The following is a 14,306-nucleotide window of genomic DNA, read 5'->3' on the forward strand; positions in this document are numbered from 1 at the left end:
CGTGGAGGCTGGTGGGGTGGCAGGTAAGGACCAGGGGAACCCTATTCCTAGTTGGGTGGAGGGAAGATGGAGTGAGAGCAGATGTGTGTGAAATGGGGGAGATGCGTTTGAGAGCAGAGTTGATGGTGGAGGAAGGGAACCCTCTTTCTTTAAAAAAGGAGGACATCTCCTTCGTCCTGGAATGAAAAACCTCATCCTGAGAGGAGATGCGGCGGAGACGGAGGAATTGCGAGAAGAGACAGGGTGAGAAGAGGAATAGTCCAGATAGCTGTGAGAGTCAGCAGGGTTGTTTCCACTGCCACATGTCCAGTCCTGGTATTCAGCATTCTCGGAATGGAATCGAAACCAGCCTCTGTGGATTCTGAAATCTGGATCTAAAAATAAACCGCTGTAGGATTCATCGATAGACCTCAGTGGGTCACGCAGATTTCCTTTCCCGAGGTGAGTAACCGCTGAGGTAATGCCTAGGAATTTAGAAGTGCTTGTCTTCAGTCGGCTGAATATTGACATCAGAGACAATGAATGGTGTTCAATTCCCATGTTTATTCAAGTGACTGTTGTCAGTTCGTCAGCGGCATAACCGTATCTCTGGAGACTGATCCTTTGTATAAATCAGAGCCGGTTTGAATGCATTAGCTCAGAGTTGCTGAAGGAGCTGTGAGTTCAGAAGCAAGACAATTGGCAGATTATTCCTGAAATGGGGTATCCAGTCCTTTTGCGGATAGGAGAAGTTTACTATCCATTTATTTCAGCCTTTGGAATTCCCGGTAAGCCGCCGTATCGGCTGCCGTTGGTGGGAATTGAAGTTAAATGCCAACGTAGTGATCGTTTCTGTCGCTGGTTTCCACGGTCACATGTTCAGTCCTAGTGTTCGGCATTCTCGGAATGGAATCGAAACCAGCCACTGTGGATTCTGATGTCTGGATCTAAAAATAAAACGCTGTAGAAATCATCGGTGGACCTCAGTGGGGCAGGCGGATTTCTTCCAGCGGTTTGTGTTTCAATGATGTAATGCTCGGGTCTCTGTGCTTTTGGTCTCGAAGCAGCTACACTGCATTTGCCAATATTGTGTTTATACTGCTGTGGAGATGATAACAATTGCTTGTCTGCATTGGTATGTCAGCGGTCGTGTGAGCCACGTGTAATGATCAAACCATCGATTAGTGATAACGATTTAGGAAATGTGATGAGTTCCATGTTGCAGCATGGAACTTGAGGATTTTTAGTAAATGTGTGCGGTGTGACAGAAAATAAAACAGTTGTTGGACAACACAGTGACGTCGCTGCTGATCAATACTGTGAAATGTATTCTATCATATCCACATCTGACCCCTCTACAGACATTCCACTGCGTCACCGGGTCTGCTACTGGACGTTGAATCCCTCTCCCCGGCTTCGCTGTGATGGATTCAGTCGGAGACTTCGAGTATATCTGTGAGGCTGTATCAGACCTCGCTGTGACTGCTGCCTCGGACAATGTTCTGTTGTAAAATCAGCGAGGTGAGAAATGCTGGAATAGGGAACAAACACGGAGAATGCTAGAGGCACAAAGTAGCATCTATAGAAATAGAAAGTCGTGTCATAGGGGCTCTCTGTAAACAGTTCCAACAAAATACACGCTAACTGCTTTCCCACATATTCTATTTTGCCTGGATGAGTGGTTCCGGGATTTCCTGTTTCTGTTTCGTCCTTCGGCTCTTCTGTTGCTGACAGGGAGTCGCATGGAAGTTGATGATTGTCAAATGCAAGAATCCCGCCATCAGCGTCCAGATTTATTAATTTCATTCATATCAGACGCGGATGAAGCCGATAGAAAATGCTCCAACCAGTACTGACTCTGAGGTTACCTCGCTTTATCTTTCCGCTGCCTCTTCACATTTTGGTCATCAGAAAGGAATCCAAATTCAAATCATTTGGCTTTATTTTAATGTATAAACTCAGTCAGCTCTTGGACCTCTCTTCAACTTTCTACCCTTAAATGCAGCATTAAAGTCCAAATATTAGATGATCCCCGAAAACTGCTGCATTGGGTTCTGCTCAGTTTTTTCTCAATTTGCTATTTTCTGTCTCTCTTCCAGCGAACTTGGTGGCGATTGCGATCCTCTCCCGTGGAAAGTGCGGTCTCTCCAAATGTGTTACTCGCTACCTGGTGGGAATGGCAGCGGCCGATCTCCTGGTCGTTATCTCGCAACCGCTGCTGACGTGGACTGCTTGGATTTATTTTCCACAATCATTCCTGTTCATTACTCCTGTGTGCAGTCTCGCCAGATGGTTGATTTTTGCGAGCGCTGCGATCTCCGTCTGGCTGACTGTCGCTTTCACCGTCGATCGATTTGTGGCTATTTGCTGTGAGAAGCTAAAAACAAAATATTGCACCGAGAGAACGGCGGCTGTGGTTATCGGGACAGTGAGTGTGCTGGCCTGTTTGGAGAACGTCCCCTGGGGCTTTACTACTGAACCTCTTGTAATAATTGATGGTGTTCCCTGGTATTGTGTTCCTACATCGAGCTACAAATACTCTTCTTCATGGGCGGTATTTGAGATGCTTCACCGCATTTTTACCCCTTGTGTCCCATTCTTTCTGATTTTGTTGCTCAATATTCTGACAGCCAGGCGGATTCTAGTGGCCAGTCGAGCCCGCAGGAGGCTCCGGGGACAAAAGAGTGGAGAGAATGACAAGGACCGGGAGATGGAGAACCGACGCAAATCCATCGTTTTGCTCTTCAGCATAACCGGTAGTTTCATACTGTTGTGGGGAACACGTTTGGTATTTTATATCTATCAACGGATTTCAATGAGTTTTGTTTATTATTCTGTCATGAATCCTGTTTACATTGTAGAAGAGACATCGGGAATGCTGGAAATTCTCAGTTCCTGCACCAACACGTGTATTTACGCCCTGACTCAGAGCAAATTCCGAGAGGACCTCAAGAATGCGGTGATATACCCACTGAACTGGATTTTGAAACTCATTAAACGATATAAATAAATGCTGTGCAGTAGTACAATTCAGCTGCTTTCATGTCCCTATTCTGTACTCCCACTTGTGAGCAAACGGAAACAGTATGATGAACACAGTTACTGAAGGTTGTCTGCCTGAATAGTTAGATGTTCACTCTTTTCCAAAGTTGCTCCCTATCTGCTCAGTTGTTCCAGCATTTTGTGTGTGTTGCCTTACAGATACAAAACAGCTATTTACAGCCGATCCCGACGGTACCCTAGCCTCAGCATCCCAGAAAAATCCCCTTTGCATCTCACCCTCGCCATGCTGAAATTGAATGTTGAGGCGAACCTGTCACTCCTTCTTCCCAATTCGGACAAAACTGTCTGTTTTTGGAGTATAATTTCGTCAGTATCAATTCTCCTGTTCCCATCATTACCCTTCCTTTCCTTCACGCTCCTTTTCGCCTCTGTCTCTACGTGTAGTTTTCCTTTTGTTTTCCCGTTTGAACTAATTTCCAGTAACAGAATTTTAGCTTTCAGAGAAAGAGTTGCCGGGGGGGGGGTGGATGGGGGGGCGGAGGTGGTGGTTGGGTGGAAGAGGAGATGCTGTGAACCTAAGAACAAAAGACACAGTGAAGAGAAATGGGAACTGATGTGGTCTAATCCTACACAAAGTGCTGGAGAAAAGCTTCAGCAAGCTCAGGCAGCGGGACTGGAGAGAGAGAGAGAGAGAGAGAGAGAGAGAGAGAGAGAGAGAGAGAGAGAGAGAGAGAGAGAGAGAGAGAGAGAGAGAGAGAGAGAGAGAGAGAGAGAGAGGAGAGGGAGAGGGAGAGGGAGAGGGAGGAGGGAGAGAGGGAGAGGGGAGAGGGAGAGGGAGAGGGAGAGGGAGAGAGAGAGAGAGAGAATCCAATTCTGCTGAAGAGTCTACAATTTACTTTTTTCCATAGATGCTACCTGGTCTGCAGAACTCTGCAGGCATTTTGGATTTGTAGAATCCGCAGAATGTCTTTTGTTTATGTTTGGTCTAATCCTAGTCAGTGTCAATGAGATGTTTGGCTGTGCCAACACAGACCCGACCCTGGACAAAGAACAGGTGTATAATGGTTGAAAAGGACAGCGTTGCAGAAACAGACACTTGATAATTAATGGAACAAAGCCTCAGTTAATTTTGAACTCATGCAACTGGAAAATTGGAGGATCTCTCTAAACAAACGCGATCGGGGATATTATTGTTTATACAATTAGAAAGGTGGTGAAAATAGCAGCAGTTTGTATTTAGATATTACATACTCCAGATGAAACTGAATTGAGGAATCAATCTGAATCATTCAATGGTTGGTCCGTGATGTCAATTAATGTTCATTGTGAGGGGGTGATATCTAAATATAAACTCTAAATGTAAGCTTGGTTAAGACGGGTAATAGGTAGTGAGGATAATCCTGTTAATTGTATAACCATGACTCCTGGCATTAATGGAGGCTAAATCTTTGAAGGGAATTCTTCACAATAGGTTTGACAAATATTTGTAGAAGCATAATTAGAGACAGTCAAATGGTTTTGTGAGGGGAAGATCATGCCTTACGCACCTGAATGACTTTCTGAGGGGTTGACAAAACAAAGGCTAGAGTGGTGGACGCTCTGTGTATGGAATTGAGTGAGGCGCTTGACAACAGCCCCTGCAATAGATTCACCCAGAACGTCGGGAGGCATGGGACTGATGGAAACTCAGCTGCCTGGGTTTAGACTTATCTTGCCCAGTGAGTATGGGACTGGCAGTAGATGGGGAATTTCCAGGAGATCTGATTTTTCTCATATTTGTAAATGACTTGAAAGAGGAAGTGGATATGTAGGTTAGTAACTTGCAGTTTGAACCTCCACGTAGCGTAGCGCTTAGAATCCGACTATTCCAGCTCGGGGCACTGGAAATCGGAGTTCAATGCCGGTGTTTTTCTGGAAGGAGTTTGTACAAAATCCCCGTGTTTTTTATGGGTTTTCTGCCAAGTTAAAAAAGGAAGCAAAACTTAGTGATTAGGCTCGGGCAACATTGAGGTTGCTGGGCGCGGCGGCTCATTGTTCTTCGCTTCATCTCTAAATGAATCAAGGACACCTATGTGCTGTAGCTGTGGATAGCGTAGAATTTCATCATAGGTTACAATGGGACGTCGACACGGTGTAGAGCTGGGCTACGATGTGATAGATGGACTTCCATGAGTAACAGTACGAGCTGATACACAATAAAAATTTAAACTGGATTACAGAGTACAAATGGCAGATTTTATCGCAGTGTGGAGGATCAGGGGAGTCGTGCTATGCAAGTCTATAGATCCCTTAGAATTTTCAAACAAGTTAATTGAGTAGCTAAGGAGGTTTATGGCTCAAGAACTGGCGACTCCGGAAAAGTGATCTCACGATCACTTCCAGTGTCACGGGCTTACGAGGGAAGAGATGCTAAGGAAGAACAGGTAAATGTGTGGCTAACAATTTGTGCAGGAGGGAGGGCATCGTATACACATATTATCGGGCTCTCTTCCAGGTTTGGTGCGACTGGTGTAAGAAGCATGGGTTTTACACCTGTGCTGAAGGGGTGTTCATGTTCTAACTGGGAAGTGTGCTGCAGCTGCCCTGCCATTAAAATGTGGCATCCGCAAGCCGGGTGTTGAGGGGTAGGCGAGAGAGTGGGGACTAGAACTACAGGTATGCAAACAGCATTGAGTAAAAGGTAGAGACGAGGTCAAGGAATGCCAAAATAAGCCCAGACTTGACCCCGTTAATGAGTCCGGTGTCTCCGAGGGGCTGAGGTGAGGTTATGTCAGTAAAAGTGTGTAACACTTAAGACAGACGCGTTTAGAACCTGGATTAGTACGTGACATAGTGAGCCAGATATTGCAGAGCTCTGGTTGAGAGAAGGTCAGGGCTGGTCGCTAACCATTCCAGAATTCAGATGATTCAGGCAATCCCTCCAGAGGGGGTCAAAGAGGTTGGGGAGCTGCACTGCTGATCAGGCAGAATGTCCCAGGTCCGAGATCATCCCATAGGCTTCATCAGTAACACGATGCAGGTAGAGCTCAATAATAAGGAATGTGCAATGGCTCTGATGGTGTTCTACCTGCAGCCTGTAAGAGAGAGCAACAGACAGGTCAGGAGGTTATGGGCTGATGTAAAAGCAATCATGCAGTTATTGCGGGTAAATAATCACTCCAACATTACTGGCATTCCCTTATCCCTTGAGGATGGATGGGGCTTTGTGGTTCAGATGGGTCCTGGGATGCTTCCTGAAAGAGTATTTAGATGGACGACCAGGGAGGGAGACGTGCTTGACTTAGTAGTATCAGTAGTATAATTCTGGAGCTTCGCAAACAGTTTTTGATAAGGATAAGACTGGAGCTGCAGGGGGATAAATGTAAATTCGGTGAAGGCTAACTACAGTAAAACTGGACAAGAAATCTTAAATAGCAGTCATGGTGCCGATGGTACAGATTAAATCAATGTCTGGCATCTGAGTGTCACTTAACATTCAGCTGGTCATAAATCAGGGCTTCACTGTCCCTGTGAGGAAGGTGGAGAAGGTTGAGAACATTCATAGACTTTCAATGATGAGAGATAGCGTATTTTTTTCTAAAAAAGTAAGAAGAGTCAAATGTGAGGTTCAGGGAGCTGAAATGTCACCGGGTCTTGGAGGATCATTTAGAAATAAAGAGCCAAGTCATAGTGCGAATCAGCAGAGTGACCAGGAAGTGTCCTCAGTGAGAGAGAATCCAAAAGAATTTGATGCAAACACTGAAAAGAACAGTATACTGGGGAGAGCACAGGACAATTCAGGGAGAAAGAAGGGAATGTATGCCTGGAGCCAGAGTTAGCATACGATGTACAAAATGAATACTTTGTTTTCGTTGTGTTCACTAAGGAGAAGGTCATGGAGTACAGCGAGATCAGGAAGGGGGTATGATGATACTCACAGTTGTGTTAATACTAAGGAGGAGGTGGTGTGGAGTCAAAGAGCATTAAGGTGGGTAAATCTGTCGGTGGATTTTGTCGATTGGGAGACACAGTCCACATGCAGGCAAACATGCAATCTAAACTGTCTTAAAGGTCAACACACACACAGAGGAGAGGGGGCTGTTCCTCTGCTGTGCTCTGCACTGTTTGCTGGTCGGTGATTTGAGGCCCAGTGGGCAAAGGATCACAGGGGCACATGACGATTTCCTTATCTGCACACTGACTGTGGTTCTCATCTGAGACACGCTGCCTGCAGGGGTGGTGTGAACAACCAGTCAGAGTGTTCAAAGAGGAAATGAACATGTCATTCAGGAGAATTAATCTTCCGAGCTGTGGGAAAAGAGTAGAAAACGGGACAATGAGAATCTTATTCTAGGAGCTAGATTAGATACGATGGTTTGAATCGTCTACCCCACAATAATCCCGTGGCCGTTAATAATAGCAAAAACTAAAACTGGTGTTCAGGAAGCTTCGGTCCAATCTGTAACATGGGCACACTTCCATAAAAATGCTGGAACTGCATTTTACCCACACTGAGCTGGCAGAGCACAACACTGGCCGGTGAAGGCGCTGACCAGTACAAGATTCTAATACATGACAGAGATTTAGCAAAACATCGCACTGATGACCAGTGCTGGACCATCCCAGTTCTGCATCGTACTGCTGACTTTTAAACATCATTAGCACTGCATTGAAAGGGTAGCGGCCTTTACAACACCGAATGCAGTACTCTATGGATGCAGACTATTACAGCAGTTGCCTCCAGACAAAGGTCAGTGATCTTCACAACTATTGGCAGAATACTGTAAGGAGACAGGCCTCTTCAACAGCTGGTCTTAGAAACACCTGCACAACCATGGAACAGTATCGGAAGAGCGGAGATTCTTATTACACACAGACACTTTGCACAGTGTGAACAGAGACCTGTATGATGTCTGCGACGAAGGGAAACTTAACAGTAATACAAACATCACTCTATTCTGCACACCATGACAAGCCCACAGAACTGAATTAACACTGCAACAAAATGGAGGAATACAAATCCCAGCCAAAGCAGGACAGCTCTGTGGTGCCACAGATTTCCAGCCCCAGTCATTACAGAGAAAGTAATGAACAACCTCACATTGTGTTCTGAGGACACATGCCAACACAGACCATACTCGGCCCGCAGAGTATACGAGCCATCAGCAAAACTGGAAGAGCAGAGACATGTAAAAGACAGCTCTGGACTGTGTGTACGCAGTGCCGTAGACTACACACAGTTCAGCAGTGCTCCAGGACTGCACAGCAGGGAGGTAGACAACAGGAAACTCAACAGAGCACTACAGGGACACACATTGATGCTGAGACAGTGGAGGGTGCATCTCTGGTATAAGCATGATCTGCATTTGATATAGTAGAAGGACAGTCAGCAGATGGCCCCAGGGACAATGATCTTTACAACATCTAGACCTTCACTACGAGGACACAGAACTATAAAACTCTGTAGTGCGCACACAGACCAGTGCACACCCAGCAGAGTACTCCACATTACAAACCAGTAAACCCCAGCACTTCAAAGCCAGAGATTTGTACAACCCTGACAATGGACTGCAATTCACACTATCAATAACCTCCACGCCTCCCCCCGCACCCCCCCCCCCCACTGGGCTTCTTTCAGGTTGCTGATATAGGAGAACCTTGATATGTTGGGCGCTTCAGTTTCCAAAGGTTCTTGAAATGTCACCAGCAGAAAGAGTAGCTGAGATGTAGGCAGGTTGTGGAACATTGTTAAAGCAACAGATCAGTGTGTGACTAATACCTCCAATATTGACTGAGATTCTTAGTGTAGAGCCTTACAGGAGCAGTAATCGTTGGCATTCTGAAAAGAGTAACAAGCATTTGCAGCATATACCTTGTACGTTTAATTTAGCAACAATCTGAAACAAACTGGTACAGACGTACAGAGGAGAATATCTTGACTGGTTGCATCATGGTCTGGGGTGGTGACACTAATGTCCATGAATGGAATAGGCAATGAAATAATGTGGATGCAGCCAGCCCATCACAGGTAAAGCCATCCCCACCAGTGAGAACATCTACAAGGAGAGCTGTCACAGGAAAGCAGCATTCATCATCAAGGACCACCATCATCAAGGAGATGTTCGCTTTTCAATGCTGCCATTACGAAGGAGTTACAGGAGCATCAGGTCCCAGAGCACCAGGTTTAGAAATAGCTTTTGCTAGTAAATGATCAGGCTGCTTAAGTACAGGGGATAATTTCACTCATTCCTACAAGGAATTCACATTCCAGGACTCCACGACTCCTGGTCCCGATATCAACTTTCATATTTTTATTATTATTGAAACACCCTGGTTTCCTTGTCGACGTACGTTTGGGGAAGGGAAACCTCAGCTCCGGCAAATTAGTGAGATTGAGGTGCTCTCCCACCACAATCCCCAGTTTGTAATGATGCTAAGTAATTTGCTACCCTGTTACAAATTGGTGCCATGAAATAACAGACGGTACATTGCATACGATGAAATTAATTGTATTTATGAATCTTAACTTAACTAAAGGGTTAGTAAATGACAACAAAAAGAAAAGTGCCCATTCTAATTAAACAATCAAATGTGTACAGGTTGGAGATCATCTTGAACTCTCTGTCAATCAGGAACTGGGCTGTCGATCAGTGTGAACACCTACACCGCCTTCCGAACGTCGCTCGGAATCCGTCTCGAACAAAGGGGTCTCCCACCGGATCGTATGCTACGACCGGTCCTTCCCAGCGTCTTCTCTCTTCATCTCCCGCGCAAGAAAAGCCCAGGACCAAGCTATTGTCCGTCACCACAGAAAACCTCCTGCTGATTGGGTGGCATACATTCCACATCATCTCTTCAACAATAACCCCAAAAGGCTGGAAACACAGCAGGCTGCTCTTACAGAGCTGCTAAATAAATTACCTGCTGCATAACAGTAAAAATATGAATCTGGGCATTACACTCTCCCCCCACCACAAATAGTCATATCCTCATGACCTAGAAATAATTTGTCATCTCCTCATGAATAACAACGTTTTCAAATGAATTTCGCGATGTCAGAACCTCCAATTCATTTCTAAATGGTAATGACATATCTCACTAGGGAGATAGTCACAACCCTCTGTTCCCCCGGTGCTATATAGGGGAGCCTATCTGGGAGTCTTCTGTCCTTTTAAGACCTAGTTATCCCATCATCTGCGCCTTCAGTTTCAGACACCCTTTGGGATACTTCTGGTCTACATGGCGAGGCCTTAATCTGTTTATCTCTTGTGCCTTCCGGCAATACAGGTCCCTCTGCCACTTGACTGAGCTCAGCTTCATTCCCGGTTACTTTACTGCCCAACCCCTCTTCGTGGTCCAGCTGCAAACCTGCCTGTCCACAGATAGTCCCCCCGGTTTCATCTGCCTCAGCTTCTAAAGGGCTGGGAATCTCCTCCTCAATTGGTGGGGAGTTCGCAAAAGGCAACATATACCACAGCCCCTTCTCCTCATCCTGCGAGTCCGTATCCCAGTCAGGGGCGTGGGATGGTGTAATATTTCCTGCCGCTGGTCCTTCAGTCTCTCCACGTCGCCGCAGAGTCCTCTTACTCTGTGTAGGGTCCAGATCAGGCTTTGGGTCAACACGTACCTGTTGTCCCAAAGAAAGAAGGTGGTTCCAATATAGAATCTTGACGGGACCATTCCCATCCTACAGTCTCACCAGGAAAATTGGTACAGTTAGTTGGCTTCTGACTCTCCACTACATAAAGTGTAGCCGCCCTGCGTCAGCCAACTTATACTTCCCAGGTAGCCTCAAATTCTTTATGAGAACTCGGTCTCCAGGCATGAATTGAGAGAACCTAACCTTTTAATCATACATCCTCTTATTTACTTGATTCTGCTTAACAGCTGCAATCTTAGCTAATTCATCATTCTTTTTCAGCTCCCTTCTCATATCGAACGTCTTGCGTGGTGGATCTTCCTCTCCAGTCCAAGACCAGAGATTGATGGGCAACCCCGCCTCGCACCCAAACATTGGATAACATGACAAGTACCTGGTAGCTTCATATCGTGTATAGTTGTAGTAGTGGACCAGATGTGCAATATGTTGACATTACTTGTTCTTTTTGCTGAATATCTGACAGGTTCAGATTAAATCTCTCGGGCTGGGGATCACCCTGCTGGTGATAAGGCGTAGTCCCCGTCTTCTCGACTCCAAGCATGTTCAGTAGCTCATGTATGAGCCTACTCTCGAAAATTCCGTCCCTGATCACTATGTATCCGCCTGGGGAGGCCATAATAAATGAAATACTGCTCCCACAACACTTTAGCCACATCGGACGCCCTCTGATCCTTGGTGAGGAAGTCTTGCGCACTCTGCTGTAGTGATCCGTAATGACCGAGACTTTCGCCATGTTGCTAACGTCTGGCTCTATTGAGAGGAAATCTAGGCACACCACGTCAGCGGATCGCGCACTGCAAGCGGGACAATGGAGCGGACCTCGTCGGCAGCGTCCTCTTCCGCATACAGCGAACGCAGGATTTTCAGTACTCTTCATCCTTTAGCTTCAATCGGAGACAGTAGATCTGATCTCTGAGCAATCCATAGGTCTTGTCAGCCCCGAAATGGCCAGAATCATCATGAAGTGCCTTCAATAGAATCCACCGATACTTCTCAGGCACACCCAGTACGGAACGCCGAGGCCGCTCGGGAGGCTATGTGACCCAGTATAGGAACTGGTTCCTCAACTCCAATCAGGAATTGAGACACTGAAGCGTGTTTTGTCCTCTCCGCTTGGGCAATGCCTCCTTTTTCAACCGCTGACCAAATGATACCGGAGCCCGGGTCATCTCGCTGAGCAGCTGCCACTTCCTCAGGACTCAATTCCGGCCACTGTTTTCTCTTCGGAGCAGTCAGGTAGCAGTAAGCTTGTGGAAAGAACCGTCAGAAGCTCCCAATTGATCTACCGCTCGAATTTGCTCTTGCCTTTGCTCTGCCTTCACCGTGATGGCAAACTGGCACATGGCTTTCACATCCGGGGCAGGAGCATTCTTCCACTCTTCGTCCCCGTCCAGCCCTTCATGCGCACGTCGCGACAAAACATCGGCATCCCTGTTTCTACTTCCCGGCCGTATGTCAGGCTGAAATCATTGGCAGACAACGCCACTAACCACCGATGGCCTGTGGTATTCAAGTTCGCCGAGACCAGGATATAAGTTATAGGATTGTTGTCCGTCCTCATCTCAAACTTGGCACCGTAGAGGTAGTCGCTTTACTTATCCACCGTAATCCATCTCAATGCCAGGAACTCCAACTTGTGCGTGGGTGATAGACTCCGGCTGACGAACACAACAGGTTCAACCCTGTGCCCTGATCCTGATTCAGGACGCCCTTAAGCCCTCTCTGCTGGTATCCGTATGCCGTACATACAGCAATCGGGAGTCTGCAAAAGCCAGCACAGGTGCTTGCGTCAACAACTCCTTCAGCAATTGAAAGGTTTCTTCACATTTCGCATCCCATCTCGCTGCAAAAGGCTCCGAAGTGCTAAGATAATCTTTATCCTCCTCTCCTTCTATCCTCCTCCTGTTCTTCCTTCAGGGAGGGTAACCGCACAGAAGCTGATTTAAAGGATGACTCACTTTCGTGCAGTCCTTCACGAAATTCCTGTAGTATCCACAGAACCCAAGGAATGAGCGCAAAGCGCTCGCAGTCAGATGCCTTGCCATATGTCACCACCTCTAACTTAGACGTATTCGTATATACTCTATTCCATGAGACTATGTTCCCAATATATTTAACAGATGTCATGCAGCTTGTCCAGGGAAGGTTTTATCCTTTCAGCTTTTAGGCGGCCCAGCAACTTTAGCAGCCTGGCTTCATGTTCTTCCAAGGTGGACCCGAACACTATGAGATCATATCCCCCATCGTTTTCTACATGACAGGCTGGGAAGTGGCAGGGGCTCCCGGTATGCCATATGGCATTCTTTCGAACTGGAAGAATGCCAGTGGACATATAAATGCCGTCTAATGGATATCTGGTAATACCCACCCCTCAAGTCCAGCACACTGAACCACTTCGAACCACTCAGACAGGCCAGCGCATCTTCGATCCTGTGTCGGTCTACTGTTCAGAGTTCTATGGTCCACACAAAGGGGCGGCGCTGAGGTGGTGCTAGCTGGTGCTATAGCACCAGAAGAAATTACAATAGCACCACCAAGAAATTAATTGAAATTTGACATAAAAGTTGCTGCTGCTTTGCTTTCTTTGTATAGTTTTGAATACTGCTTGTTTCTCCAGTTGATCTCGTGAAATAGCGCCCCCAATTACCACAGCACCCATGTAGCAATAAAGTTACAAGCTCTGTCTCTGTGCTGGGCTAAGGGCAGATCCATTCTGCACTTCTGCGTATTCGTTCGTTGTCAATGTCTTGCCGTTGCCATCCTCAGATCAGTTAAGCTGATCTAAGATCACTTAAGGTAGTGATGTCATTCACTCTCACTCAGGCGAGAGATTGATAGTATACACACACACATTGTGCTTTTACAATCTAGCGTCGGCCTGGCACGTGCATTATTTTGGCCGGCGTGCAAAATGGATCGATTTTTAGTGAGAAAACAACTTCATCCAGATGAATCAGTGGTGATCAATGGTGTTTCAGCCTGAGTCTGTCTTAATTGAAAGCGACATGCAGAAAGAAGTAAGTGGGAATGAGGACAACAGCAGTTCATGGAAAGAGTGTGAGGGCGAAGTAGAGGAACAAGAAATAGAGCGGGATTCGGAAGAAAACGTGGATGAAGCTGCTGTTAGTGCTATTGGGGATACTGTTAGTGATGTTAGCCAGCAGCCTGTGGAAGGACCCCGTCGGCCAGCATTAAAAAAACTACCCTTCACAACAGTTTTGCAATTAGCAAAGGAGTTTAATTCGTGGCTGGTTTGACCAGTACTCCTGGCTGGAATATTTGATCACGAAAGACACTACGTTCTGCTTTGCATGCAGGCATTTCCTGTGTGGAGGACATGGGTTCCATTCTGAGTCCACCTTCACTGTCACTGGTTACCGCAACTGGCGGAAAGCTACAACAGCTTTCAAAACCCACCATGTAATTGCAGCTGATAAGTTTGCTATGGAGGCGCGGGCCGAATTCAGATTGAGGAAACTGGACAGTTCAAGATTGGGAAATATGCTTGATAAAGGACATGCAAAGATTGTCCGAGAAAATCGTGAGTATATGAGAGCAGTAGTTGAATCTCTACGCTATACTGCATTTCAAGGCATTGCCCAGCGAGGACACCGGGAGGATGATGGATGTGGCAATAGGGAAAACTTTGTTGAGTTTCTCAGTGCAATGTGGCAGTTTGATAAGA

At 46.4% G+C, this 14,306-nt stretch overlaps 1 protein-coding gene across 1 annotated transcript in view; it reads left to right on the plus strand.

Annotated features, from left to right (window-relative positions):
- The first annotated feature begins 418 nt into the window (after positions 1 to 418).
- LOC140207654 (uncharacterized) overlaps positions 419 to 14,306 on the plus strand; it is a 29,640-nt gene continuing 15,752 nt past the window's right edge. Inside the window, exon 1 of the mRNA XM_072276207.1 lies at positions 419 to 441. The gene's annotated coding sequence lies outside the window, so the exon portion shown is untranslated. The remainder of the gene's footprint in view (positions 442 to 14,306) is intronic.

The sequence above is a fragment of the Mobula birostris genome, chromosome 13, assembly GCF_030028105.1.
Source record: "Mobula birostris isolate sMobBir1 chromosome 13, sMobBir1.hap1, whole genome shotgun sequence".
In the NCBI taxonomy this organism is placed as follows: domain Eukaryota; kingdom Metazoa; phylum Chordata; class Chondrichthyes; order Myliobatiformes; family Myliobatidae; genus Mobula; species Mobula birostris.